Genomic DNA, 15,243 nt, shown 5'->3' with positions numbered 1-15,243 from the left:
ATTATCATTCGACCTACACCTGCTAAGAGTGTGGTATGGTACAATTATTCTGCGTCCAGAGGAACCACCCAAGACTGACAGCGGTGATGGAAGGCCTGTGTTTGTGAGTATAAGCTTTGCGCTGATGAACTTTTGCATGACATATATGTCGTGAGGGGAGGACTACGGACATTATAAACACACGAGAGTATCAGGGATTTCTCCTTGATAGACCCCTACCATTGTACTACCTATATTTTACATTATGATTTTGTAAATATTGTTTGTATCTATATCGTTTGCATTTATGGTGACGGTTTTAATAAATACCACAAATATATGACACTTGTCATTTTATTAGAATTCAGATTACTTAACGTGACAATTGATTGTTGCTACATTTAGTATCATATTATTAGTAACATATTACAACCAATTTCTCCATTGGAATGACGATCACTATATAGATTTACAACATGATCATTATGTTTCGAAATGTTTTGAAATTCCTGCTTCTTATTTTGAATTTTATCTACGATTGGTATTGATTCGGTTCCCTGAGTGTTTTGAACTTCTTTTGTAATTACTTCCATTTCGTTTGATATTTCCATTGAGTCTGAAGAGATAGGGATGATTAGTATTTAAAACTTGAGTTGTTATTTGGGTGCCATTTGCATTTGTATGAGGCTCCAATGGATGGAGACAATTGATCATGAAATGATATGTTTATTTAAAATAAGATAATGTGTTGAAAACGGCTACACCTAAAAACTAAACAAACACAGTATTAAAAATTAATGCCACAATTAAATTAACAATGGGCAGATCTTACCGATATCAGATAATATTCAAATTTATTTTGCAGATACCTTGACAAATGCAACGACAGTCCTTGTACAGAATACAGTGTTCAGGTAAATAACGCAAGTAATTTCAACATTTAGGATTGGTTCTACCCATATTATTAAAACATTTTCCTCCCAATTGAAATTAATATGCTTTATTCTTATACCAATAGTTTCATGTGCAGGGTAAGTTAAGGCACACCACTCGAAATAATAGTTTAAAAATTACATATATTTTACTAATTTCCTCCTTATTTTCTTTCTTTAAGAAGCAACTGTTGAAAAATTACAATTCTTTCGCAATTAGCGTATAAATCCAGCGCTCGAAATACGCCATAAATATTACAGTAGAAAATACAGTAACCAATCTGTGCTAAGTGGTTACTAAAATGAGTAAATGTTATCTAAACGAGTCATGGCAGGGTGAAGCTTGTAGCCTCGCGTGCTAGCACAGAATTTCATCTGAAGGAAGCAGGCGCAGCAGCGAGGGTGCATATGAGCGTAAGCAATTGCAGTGAAAACACGTGAGTTTTCGCAGCGATGCGAGTTCCTATAGCACTTGTAATAATTCACATTAGTAACACTATACTTGTAAAAATAAAATGCAGCTTTTTGTACACTGTGCAAAAATACATCGAAGGCGCAAAATAGTATCTAATACAGTAATCATTCATATACACTCACTTATTTCAACCGCCGCAAAGCACTTGTAATGATTTTACACTTGTATTCGTACACTTGTAAACATAAAATGCAGCTATATTACCGGTACTTACAAATTAATTCTGCTACGTGCAGAAATTTGTTATAAGAGACATGTCTGTCCATGCAGAGTATTGAATTTTACCTGTAAATTATTGAAAATGTAGTGTGCCTAAACTTGAGTAGCACTCAGTTCCAATAACAGAAAATATAATATGGATAGCTAGCGTTAAAGTTACCATTGTCTGTGAAGATTTTAGTGCAGAGACTTTATTAACCAACTCGGTGAGATTATCACTCTATTGCAAATTCAAACAAAATTCAAAGATTTTCTTCCGTTCAAGAAATGTGCAGTTTAATGTACGTACATAACTGTAAGGGAAATCTGGATAAAAAATCAGACATTTTTACAGATTTGTTATAAACAATATCAAACAACTAAAAGAAAAAAATCATCTTTGAAGTCGAGGGGAAGCTCCATCAGGAGGAGCCTTTAGACCAAAGATCCACTTAACTGGTTGGGAATATAACTTTGAAGTTTCTACCGAATAAGAATTTGTGAAATTTCCGAGCAGCAAGTACCACCGCTAAATTGAGAATATTTTTTCTCTGCTTCAGACAGAGTAGACGAGGCACACGCCACTGTACTTAAGTGTCCACCTATATCATTATACAATACCGCTCCAACTCCATCTGGCGAGGCATCAGTCATATGTACCACTTTCGTTGTTTCATCAAAGGGCTTTAAAATTCGGGCTTTATTCAGCATGTCTTTAGCCAATACAAATTCTTTTTCTTGTTCACTAGTCCATTCCCAGGATACTCCCTTTTTTAGTAACTTGTACAGCGCTGGAATGCGTGACGGTAATGAAGGTAAATGCCTGTGATAGAAATTGAGCATACCAAGAAGGACTGTAGTTGTATTATAGTTGTATTATATTTTTAGGAGAAGGAGTCTCCAGTATAGGCTGCAGCTTGTCTTGTGCAGGGAGAATACCGTTGGGAGAAATATCATAACCTAGAAATTTTATGGCATCGTCAAAGAAAACCCTTTTTTCCTTGTTCACATGTATGTTGAAATCAATGAATCTATTTAATACTTGCATAGTTCTTTCATAACACTCCTCAACTGAACTTCCCTAAATTAGTACATCATCTAAGTAGCATGCTACTCCTTCTAAATCTTGTATAACATAGTCCATAAACTTTTGGAAAATTTGTGTTGAGCAATTAAGTCCAAAAGGCAGCCTGTGTTACAGGTACAATCCCCAAGGTGCATTTATTCCTAAATATTTCTGCGACTCTTCCTGAACTTCCAATTGTAAATAGGCTTGCCTCAAGTCTAACAATACATACTGTTTTGCATGAGATAACTTGTTAAGTAAGTCCTTTATTTTAGGAAGAGAGTAGCTAACCTTCTCCGTGACTAAATTTAGTGTACGCTTGAAATCTAAACATAGTCTAACAGACCCATTCTTTTTTTAACTATCACCATTGGAGTAGCTCAATCTAACTGTGAAATCGTCTTTAGCACACCAGCATTACATAAAGTGTTCAACTCTTTTTTGACTTGTTCTCTTAATGAATAAGGTACTTCGTATGCCTTTCTAAATATCAGCGTGACTCCTTGTCTTAAGGGAATGGATACTTTATAACCTTTAATAGGAACATTTATAGATTCATCAAATACTTCCTTAAACTGATCCAAAATCTTATCTCTTAGTACATTAGTAGACTGACTTTGAAGAGATTGAATCTGTTTCAATTCACTTCTACTATCGAACATAGAACTCAACTGACTTCTCCACTCCGGAACCAATAGATCTAGCCAACTTCTACCCAGAATTGGTTGAAACGACTATTGCTGAACAACATTAAAGGCAAATAAAATGAAATGAAATCTTTTAGTTTTACGTCCCACAGTTATGCCGGTTAGGCTAAAGGAGACGGTGATGATGAGTAATGAATGAAATGGTGGAATGAAGAATGTGGGAGGAAACGGGAGAACCCCGAGAAAACCCACGCACACGGTAAAGGCAAATACTCTTTAAATTCTTGGTGTAGCACTTTTACTGCGCACCTTCCCAATGTTTTAATTGGCGAGCCATCAGCATTATACAGTCTCCCTTTAAATGGTTCTATCAATGTTCCCTGTAATATTGAGTCACTATAACCAATTGCTGAAACTCTGCTCTGCCGTGTCGTGACAAAACGCTGTAACTTTGGCGGTGGAGTTTTGCGAAAAAGAGCCGTAAAATTTTCATCCGAAAATGTGATCTGTATCGTGTAGAACCAATGTATCTTGACTTTGGGAACACGTGGTTACATGTAATATTACGTAAATGCAAGTTGTGTTATTAAATTTGGTGAAAATTGACTGGTTGACCATTATTGCCTATTTACACATGTTCTACACGATACAGATCACATTTTCTGATGAAAACTTTACGGCTCTTTTTCGCAAAACTGCTCCGCGAAAGTTACAGCGTTTTGTCACGACACGGCAGTGCTGCCGTATCAATAAGAAATTTTACCATTTGCTCATTGCACTTTAATGAAATATACATAGTATCTTTAGACTTCATCATGGCCTGGTCGACTAAAAGAATCGTGTTTGAAAATTACCTCTTGCGCCAGCTGTTAAATGTTTATTTACTAGTTATAACATTCCCTTACTTACTTGGTAACTAACCTAAATCATCAGGCTTCCGTTTTTAGCTATTTGTTTACTTCACAATCCATAATATATCATTGCTTAGTAACAAACTTTCTTTCAAAAGATCATCGCCATTTACATCTCTTTTTTTCAACTCTTTCTTTTCTTTTATAGATGAGTGCATGTGCGAAAAACCATACTTCTTTCTACCCTCAACAAAGACCAAAAGAGGCTAATTTCTAGTCATGTAGTCTCGGGTACAGTTCCAGCTCTTATGTGTACCTTGTGGTATACAACTGGTATGCGATTGATTTTTCTGGGCATTCTTCCGTATCCTCCCATTTCTTTCATTTCACCATTTCATTCATAATTATTAACACCCCTTAGCCTCAAAGTATAACGTTGGGACGTTAAAATATAAATCATGAATAGGCCTATATCCTTGAGTTAAACCAGTCGCATGATTAATTGAATTGTAGAGAATTGTGAAAAAATCTAATGGAACTGAGCTCCTTCGTGACTAAGCGGTTAGCGTATACTCCTTTGGCGTGAGAGACCCGGGTTCGATTCCCGGCGGAAGCTCATGTGGTTCGGATTCCACGTTAATCAGTAGGTCCCGTCTCATAGAGCCTCGCTGCTGAAAGGGACGTTAACCTCAAAATCAACTCAAGGATTTGATGCAATGAGAATTTGGGTAGAAATCGGATGCGAGAAATTATATCCTACAAACGCAATATTGTCTCCTACAAACTAACTTGGCTTGGGATTGAATCAGTCTTATCACACCTGATTTGGGCGCTCCACAAGTGAGTCACTAGTCCTAAATTCTATTCATACATGCAAGTACATGCTAACTATGTATACCTATGTGCTATGTTACTGCTTTTATTTGGTTATTTAGAAAAAAACGTTAATATACTTAATAATAGAAACCGGGTTATCACCAAAGCCTACACTCTTCAAAATATATTTATAGGTATATATTAAATTCCTGTATTAAAATATTGCTGCTATTATTGCTGAAAGAATTTTTCCCAAAGTGAATAACCTAATTAGGCAATCTTTTTGTTCTCAAAAATTTTAGGTTTACTTCATTTAATGATAAGTAGTAGACAAATTCCGTATTTCCATCAACCCTACGAAATATGTTTCCCAAAGAAGCCCTCATGCGACTTTCAGTAAAGTAAAGCCCCCTTCCCCCCCAAACAAATCCACGTATCGTACTTTGAATTGATGGACTTATCCCATATAAATCCTGATAGTAGATGTTCAAAAGTATGATATAATAAAAATTATGTTTTAAAAAAATAGTGTATCTTACACCTTGCTGCGTCTAAGGAAACAAAACGTTTATTAAATGTTTACGTATAGTAATGCACTGAATGCGGAAAGAAACATGAAACTTACGCAAAAGCAATGAAGAGAAAGACTGCAGATTTTAGAAATTTGAATGTAGAGAAGAATGGAATAAGTTACTGGTTTGAACTAAAGGGAATGAGAAAATATTAGAACTAGTAGAGGAGAAAGCAGTAATTTTATATGTAATTAGAAGGAGGAAGAGAAATTGGTTGGGAGGTTGACTGAGGAGAAAGTGTATCATAAGGGAAGTGCTGGATGGCCTGATGGCAAGAAAAAGAGGAAGAGAACAAAAGACGATACAGGCGATATTAGATCAGAAAGTTCCTACGTCAAGAAGAATACTTTGGCTGAAGACGGAGATGCAAGGAACTATCTTGTTTTGCGGCATGTAATTGAATGACAAAATAATGCCAGAATATCTACGTTGATCATTGGTCCACCTTTTACGCTCTTGACCAAATTCATGAAGTCCAAGAATGCTGATCTGTGTCCTCTAATCATCCTGAAGTTTCAAAGAAGAAATTGGTAAAATATTCTCGTAATAATTATAGAGTAATATGAAGTTGAACATAAACGAGAATGTTACGTAACCCATTCAATGAGTTTGTTTTCTTAAGCATCTCAAGTATACAGTGGTTATAAGATTTTGATGAGAAAGTACTCAGCCCTTTTAAGTAGTAATGTACGAACTCTTTGATTCTATACTACTATTAGTAAAAATAACAACACCAAGAGTTACTGAATCAGAGTCTTATCACACCTGATGTGGGCCCCAATCTTCAACCTGTTATGCTGAATAACATTTACACTACTTGTTACATATAACTATACTGACATAACTATAACCGTGCAGCAGCTCTAAATTTAATAAATCAGTATGTCGTGAAGCCCCCACGTGCTGCAAGCCTCTATACATCATGGTATAGAATCAAATATGCATTGATGTATTCTTGAAGAATCGCTGGCCATACTGACTATATGTGAGTCCGGAAGACATCGATACTATCTGTTGGATGACAGTAAAGAAGAAAAGTGCCTAATAACCATATCCAACATATATATTCAATGGACAATATGTGAGCTACCGTACATATAAGGAAAACAACAGACATATCTTTCTAAAATCAAAAAAAATACTGTCACATTCAGATATATTTATGTGGTCGGGCACTGGCCTACAAAAAACATTAACCCGGAATTCTGTGAGTGGAAGGAGTGATCTAAATTTCTACAACCTTCCAAACACAGCATTTACTACTGGAGTTGCCCTCCATAAGTTACAAAAGTATACTTTGTACGCAATGGTGTCCACCATCTTCGCAACCACGTCTGCCTCTCGGCAATACTCGCTCCGCAATGGTATAATAGTGTGTAACGCAAATGAAATCTTTAACTTTTACGTCCCATAGTTCTGCCGGCTAGGCTAAAAGGAGACGATGATGATGAGGAATGAATCACATTGTTGAACGAAGAAAGTGGGAGGAAATGAGAGAACCCCGCGAAAACCCACGCACGCGGTGGTTGTCCACCAAAAGCTCATTTAGCACATATTAGGATCGAACCAAAGGCCCTATGCACCAGGGGTGAATGTTCTATCACTGAGCCACCGCGACCCTGATAGTGTCTAATGAGCATACAGACATCACTGTACTAAAAATAAAGTGCTATCTGCCACTCAGCACGTCAGTGATATTGTACAATGCACTCACTGTAGCCTCAGACATTCGAGGTTAGTTTGTGGTGGACAACCAATATTAATATTAATAATCAATATTAATACCGTAAACTGGGGCTGCTTGGAAAATCTGGAAGCTACTTGGGAAACTGATATTTTTGTGTTATATGGTATAATAATGAGAGAACTATGACAGATACGTCGTTTTCTTCCAGACCAATGAAAACTAGGCACCTAAAAATATGGTATGTTATAAGTGCTTTGTTTTATTAGTTTACTGGTCAAAAAGTTCTCATAAAAATTGATACTTTTTGTTTTTTTGAATTTTCTGTAAATTTTCCCTGTGTTTCTGTAATGAAAAGTAATTGTTACCTGATTGTGCTAATATATAAATATCATTCCTATCAGAAGTTTTCTAATGAGATGAATTGGTTTTACATTCCCACTTCCTTTCTGGAACAATCTGTGGAGATTTATTTATTTATTTCCGTTTTTCTACTAAAAACGATGACATTGATCAGGGGATAGACAACGATGACATTATTGAAGTTTTGCCTAAACTTACCTACAACCGCACAGAATAAGTTGTTTTTCCATATGACTTTGCAGCAAAGAATTTTAATATGTGGATTTTTGCCCTTATTGTACTGTGTTACTACTATTATGACTCCTATACGTGGAACATATCAATATTATATGCCTATCCGTGATACCTCAATATAGTTTTCTTTGTTACATTTAACGATATTTCTATATATTTATATTGTTATAGTCAGAAGTGTTTGCTATAATTTTGTTATTTTCTAATGCGCACCAAGGAAGGTCAAAGAGAAAGTGTTTGGGGTATTATCGATGCAGATGGACACCTACAGTATAAACAACAGATGGATTTACGGATGAATAAGATAAATATAGGTGGATGGGTAATTAAATCCAGGCAGATAACGACTGACCAGGTGTAGTCTGGAAAAGGAAGACAAAGGTAACTTTCCAAACAAGGAGTGTTCTGGGAGCCATAGACGCCCACACTTGCATAAAAAATTTGTTTCATCACATATGTTGGAAAACTTTTTTTACCCACACATCTACCAGCATATTGTTCAACTTACTAGAAGTAGTTTACATATAGGAGTATCATATGATTTTTTTTGCAAAGAGTTAATGTAAATCTACAGTTATAAAAATTGTACTAGGTAATTTTGTAAACCACTGTAAGGCAATTACTGATTTGGTACATAAATAAATTACATAAAATTATGTAGGGCATGTTTTAGTGTGTTAAAGAAGTCTCAAGAGCTTATGCGTGTATTGGCATTTGCCAAAGTACCCCTTACATTGTTTCAAAAACTATCGTTTATAATTGCATACCGGTACTGCAAAAAAAAATTTTTACTGGTTCTGTAGGCCTCCAGGAAGACAAGTTTACCACTGTAGTTAGTTTAGATTGGTTCAACAATTTATTGTGTTTAACTAAAAGATTGCACAAAAAAGTATCTTTTTTATATTAAACAGCCTAAGAATACATAGGTATGAAAGAAACAGGAATTTTGCATATCTATCTTCTCAGGAAAATGTGATCTTGGAAGTGGTTCTTTCCAAATAGTCACATCTTTCACATAGATCTTACTAGTATGAAAAGACATATATTTTTGAAGTGGGCCCAAGTAGCCCAACACCATATTTTGGCTCCTGGGAGACTTCAATCTCAGTAAAATTTTGATATGACTGCAAGAAAAAGTAACATGGACTAAGCTCTATAAATACCACAAGAAGAAAAATTAATTGCAATAAATAACAAGGGGTAATATGAAAAATAAAGGAAATTCCAATTAACACTAGTTTACGGTATCAGTTTAAACAACCCTATAACATGGTTTAAGTCCCTACTCTAAAAAAGAAAGAATGAAAGAAAGAAAATAAAAATAGGTACTTTACTCTCAAAAGTAAGTTATTTTTGGACAATTTCCACAATAACGACTCATATTGGCAAGACGATTTTCTTCAATTTTCATAAATACATATTTCATTAACAACTAGATCTATTCATCACGACTCTGGAACTTACTAAAAGAGTAACTAACACTTTTCTGGCCAGAGTATATATACTTATTTATTAAAATAAAAATACTGTGTTACGGTTTCGACAACTTAACATTATCATCATCATCAGATACTAAATGATAAAAATAAATTTAGAACATTGAAATATATACTCAAAAGAGAAATACTTAAAAGGTCCCATACAGGTAGACACATGCATGAAGAAACTTTCCTACATGCATGAGAAATGATAAAACTACAGGCAAGTTGATCGTATTTTTCCTCGTTTGTGCATGTTGAAAGTTTTCAAAATCTTCTGTAAGTATGCGTGATGATTTTGCTGTTCTTCATACATGTTAACCTGGTATGTACTTGTTCATGTAAGTTGACTCTTTCCTCCGTAAACTACTTCTAGTAAGTTGGACAACATGCTGGTACGTGTGTGGGTAAAAAAGTTTTCCAACATATGTGATGAAACAAATTTTTCATGCAAGTATGTGCGTCTATGGGTCCCATAACACTCTTTGTTTGGGAAGTTACCTTTGTCTTCCTTTTCCGGCCTACACCTGGTCAATCTGTTATCTGCCTGGACTTAACTACCCATCCACCTATGTTTACCTTATTCATCTGTAAATCCATCTGTTGTTTATACTGTAGGTGTCCATCTGCCTCGATAATACCCCACACACTTTCTCTTTGACCTTTCTTGGTGCACATTAAAAGTGTAACAAAATTATACCAAACACAACTGACTATAACAATATAAAAATATAGAAATATCGTTAAATGTAACTAAGAAAACTATATTGAGGTATCACGGATAGGCATATAATATTGAAGTGCTCCACGTATAGGAGACATAAAACACGAAAATTCGTTGAAATTACCATTTTATACTTAAAAAAATGTTTAGCATACTGTTTTCTCTCCGACTGTCTATGGAATGAAATAGTTACTTTTTCTAAACTTATTTGCTTTTATTTATGGACTGCGCCCACCAATGTTACAAAAAACATATTCATAGTACGTAGAGCTAAAATATTTAGATACTGAACATTATTATTATTATTATTATTATTATTATTATTATTATTATTATTATTATTATATTTGTTACTAAAATTTCTAAATTATCTTGTCTTGCAAAGGAAACATTTAAGACTCGAAAAGCTTAAATAGGTGGTATTACAAAAATATATGAAATTACTGAGAAACTTCTGTCGTTTTTTCACCCACCACCTTCGAACATCAATATGTCACCTAAGATGTACCTGGAAGATCAAAAATAGTACCCATAAGCTTCGAGGACCTTCTGCCAAAGTTCTGGAAGGCCATATATTCCATCGCGGTAGAACTTGCTGGACCGTGAAACGAAGAAGACATCAAGTGCATTTTGCACCTCTACTAAGGTTTTGAACTGGCGTTCTGTAAGGTAATTGTCGAAGGAATGGAACAGGTGATAATCGAACCGTGCAGTGTCTGGGGAGTATGTCGAATGTAATAGTGTTACCCACCCAAGGCGTAGAATGTTGTCCCGGGTCATCCTAGCCACGTGGGGCTTAGCGTTGTCCTGTAACAGGAGGATCCCTTTGCGATTCAAAAGTACTGGCTCCAGAGTTTTAAGTTTTTCTTGAACACGGCTCAACTGCTGACAGTACACAGTTACATTGATGCTCTGACCAGCTGGTAGCAGTTCACGATACACATTGCTGCGAGCAGTCCACCAAACACATTGAAGGACTTTCTTCTTGTGCAGTGCTGGTTTCGGCTGTTTTGGAACCGGTTCATGGAATGCTAACTATTGATAACGGTGCCGTGGAGCTTCGTACAGGACCCACTTCTCATCACAAGTCAACAACCTGTTAAGAAATGGCTTCTTCCTCACATGAGACAGCAAACAAACACAGATGCCTGCTCGCGTTGCCTTCTGGCCCGGAGTCAAATCATGTGAGACCCACAGAAGCAACTTGTACTGTTTCCCAAGTTGATGGAAGTGTTGCCGAATGGTTCCTCCACTCACACTGAATTGTAGTCCCAGATTCTCACATGTCTGGCCACTGTTCGCCTCAATTGCTGCCTGAAGATTTTCATTTTGTACATGTTTTGGTCTTCCTGCACGTGGTACGTCTTCTGGTGTTTCGTCAACGTCCTTAAACTTGTTGAACCACCGCTGCACTCTCCGCATGCTTACGATACCATCACAAAGGCCTAACATTTCTTCCGCCCAGCTGCGGTGGTGTTTGACCCCATTTTAACTCATCCAGCGCACACGTTCTTATGACGGTCTGTGGAGGTCCCATTTTCACTCTGTCCTTACGCACGTTCACGGTGTAACTGAACTGGCACAACTAGGTAGTGTGTTGGACTAACACCATCACAGCAACAACTGACCTTGGTCTTATGTCCATTCGCATTCAACTCAAGGTGTGAGGGCCACTGGAACAAAGACCTCCACGAAGAGCGAAATAACTTTCTTGGTTACCTTTATATATAGAAAACTATAACGACAAAATAACAAAGAATAAGAACTACCCACACTAAAAACTCGGCAACAAAGGAGCCAGTTTTAGATGAAGAAATGCATTGGAAACTTAAAGGGTACATTAAAGCACATTTAGAATTCACAAGGGAGCATTCCGATTCGGTGAATTCAATTGCTGAAAATGTTTGCTAGTACCAAAAGAAACAGAGAAAAAGAGTGTATTTATTGGCATACCGTGTAGACGGTGAGAGATACATGAGGCCAAAGTGCGAAGGTAGAACATAGAAAATGTTTAGAAATGCGACGTTAATTTTAAAACGAGTAGAGGGATAAAGGGCAAATGCTGGATATGAGGAATGCATGTAGAGCTCCATTGAATAGGGGTAATGTGAACAGTGTTTAAACTGTCAATTGTATGTAACTGGTTTTGAGAAGAGTCACTAGTGTTACAACCGGCACGTTTTGTTGAAGGGGTCATTACTATATATCAGAACCCAATATATACAGTGCATACTTACGAAAGTGAAGTGCATAAATTATATAACTCTAAAAGAAATTGAAATAATTCTGCACAGCTCACCAGTTGAATATCAGAACCAAAACATAATACAATAAACGGTCCAAAAAAAGTTTGACACATTTAACAAAAGTAGAATGCACGAATAACTTTCTAGTGAACACTTGTTGTACAAGAAATATGCATTGATAACTATTTCTGCACCCCAGCTGGAGGTCTATATTGTCATCAAAGCGCTGTGTTGCTAGTTAGGTCTTCATGTGGTGAAACGAGTGATAGTCGCTTGGCACGAGGTTCGGGCTACGTGGCGGATGGTCGAAACCCGTAATGAAAGCCCTATAACAATTGGGCAAGTGTGGATATGAAACAGCAAGTTTTCAAGCATTTTCTTGATATTTTGGTGTATCCCCACCAGAGAACTGTTTTTATTAGTTTCGCCATTAATATGATTAACCCAAGTATCGTCCACAGTAACGATACGAGTCTTTGTAATAGGTCTCAAGGAATTTCAACGTGGCTGTCATTCGTTGCGTTTTGAGTTCCTCTGTCAAAATTTTCGGTACCCATTTTGCACAAAACTTACGTTAGCCTAACTTTAGGATTACAATTTGATGCAATAACCCCCGTGAAATTTGAGGAAACTCAAATATAAGCTATGTTGTTCTAAAACAGAGATTTTCATGACTTTTTCATTGAGGTTTCAAGAAACAATGCTCCGCGACCTCCTTTGGTCTTCATCCTGAAGTACCAAAATTTCGCTCCACTTATACAAATCACGTCTTTTCCGTGAACTTCACAGAGTTGTAGATGAATGCCAATTGGTTTGAGAGCAAAAGCAACACGAACGTCATAGTCCATAGCTAGATGCACAATGTATGGATGCCTCGTAATTCATTATGAGAAGATTATATCGTGCTCGTACTGCACACGTCATGGTGAAGACTGCCTATAACATCAACGGACACCGTAGTAGTATTTACACTCCTTTTAAAATACTGACAAAGGACTATTCCGATTTGGTGAATTCAATTGGTGAGAATGATTGTTAGCACTAGATTCAGCACCAAAAGAAACAGATAAATTAGGGTGTTTAGTGGCAGACCGTATACAGGATCGGAGACAAATGAGGGCGAAGTGCGAAGATAGCACTAAAAATGTCTAAAAATGCAATGTTAATTTAGAAACGAGTAGAGTGATTGAAGTCAAATGTCGTTTATGTGGAATTCATGTAGGGATCCACTGAATAGGTATAATATGAATCATGAGGAACATCTGAAAAGCCACCATGTTGGACTTAGCGCAAGAAGAATATACGGGAAAGGGGTTATGTGACATATGGCTCTTGACGCACCCCGTACATCGAAATCAATAGTGGTCAATGCAGTTTGAGACCTCTGTAATAGGAGGCAATCTGCACTATGGCAATATATCAATACTGTCGTAAAGGTGATGTGAATGAGGAACCAGAGACCATATAGTGTGGTCCATGAGCACGTTGTATGCACGAGGGGTAGAAAGAGAATCGAATCCTGAAACATCAAGAAGAAGGTTTGCAACGTGTAACGGAATGATAAGTAGTTCCATTGGATGTAAGCCATCTTGGTACCTTGCACAAAGACACCTGTCCCATTCAGGGTTCTGATATATATTAATGACCCCTTCAACAAAACGTGCCGCTTGTAACACTAGTGACTCTTCTCAAAACAAGTTACATACAATTGACAGTTTAAACACTGTTCACATTACGCCTATTCAATGAAGCTCTATATGTATTCCTCATATCCAACATTTTACCTCACTCCCTCTACTCGTTTTAAAATTAACGTGGCATTTCTAGACATTTTCTATGTTCTACCTTCGCACTTTGGCCTCATGTATCTCTCACCATCTACACGGTATGCCAATAAATACACTCTTTTTTTCTCTGTTTCTTTTGGTACTAGCAAACATTTTCAACAATTGAATTCGCCGAATCGAAATGCTCCCTTGTGAATTCTAAATGTGCTTTAATGTACCCATTAATTTCCCAATGTATTTCTTCATCTAAAACTGGCTCCTTTGTTGCCGAGTTTTTAGTGAGAGCAGTTCTGAATATGATAGAAAGTGCAAGCTCAAAGTTTTGATATCGATAAGAAAATGTAAGATAATTGGGATCACGATGAATCAAGACACAGTAAACTAGCATCTAGAAAAAAATGAATATTTAGGCAAGGAATTGATGTCTTGATCCTATCATCCAACTAAATGACACTGACTAGCTTGCTATCATCATTTTGTGGAATAATAATAGTTCTTAAATTTATAGAACATATTTGGCTCATTATTTCAACGTTTTGTTTTTTGATGGGAATCTGTTCCGAGTTGTCTTTTAGAACAGGATAACACTATAATAAACGCATGTAGTGAGGAACCGAAGGAAGAACACCTTTAGAAAAAATGAGCATTATATTACTTTTATATCTTGATTTCTTTAATATGCTTCTCAGAGGGACATAATGACTCAGTGGTAGAGCCACAACTTCTGATACGGAGAGTCCTTGGTTCGATCGAAGATATCACAAAGTACGTTTTGTGGTAATCAAAGACCGTGATCATGCTTTCTTCCAGGGATTATCGTACTTCATTAATTCCAATAATTTGGTCTCATCATCTACACCATCCTCCCCTATCGTTGGAACATAACCATTTTATGTAAAAGTAAATAAACACTACTCACCTCATATAATTCTGCAATGTCTTTGTGTTATTTATTTAGTTAAAGCATGTCAAAAAATATCAGTTAAATAATTTTCTTATAGACGGCGCACCTAAGAAGTTGTAAAATTCAATATTATAGAATTTTCTTTCGTGTTGAATTTGTTATTTGTTTCAAAACTATGTTCGTTTTTAATACAAAACCGAAAGCAAATATAACAGATATGGAGCAAAAGGTTATTATTAGAAACTTTTGATCAAAATATTACTCCTAACATTGGTAACTGTAAACAA

The sequence above is a fragment of the Thermobia domestica genome, chromosome 12 (assembly GCF_964235325.1).
Source record: "Thermobia domestica chromosome 12, izTheDome1.hap1.1, whole genome shotgun sequence".
Classification (NCBI taxonomy): domain Eukaryota; kingdom Metazoa; phylum Arthropoda; class Insecta; order Zygentoma; family Lepismatidae; genus Thermobia; species Thermobia domestica.
This window is presented reverse-complemented; position numbering follows the sequence as displayed.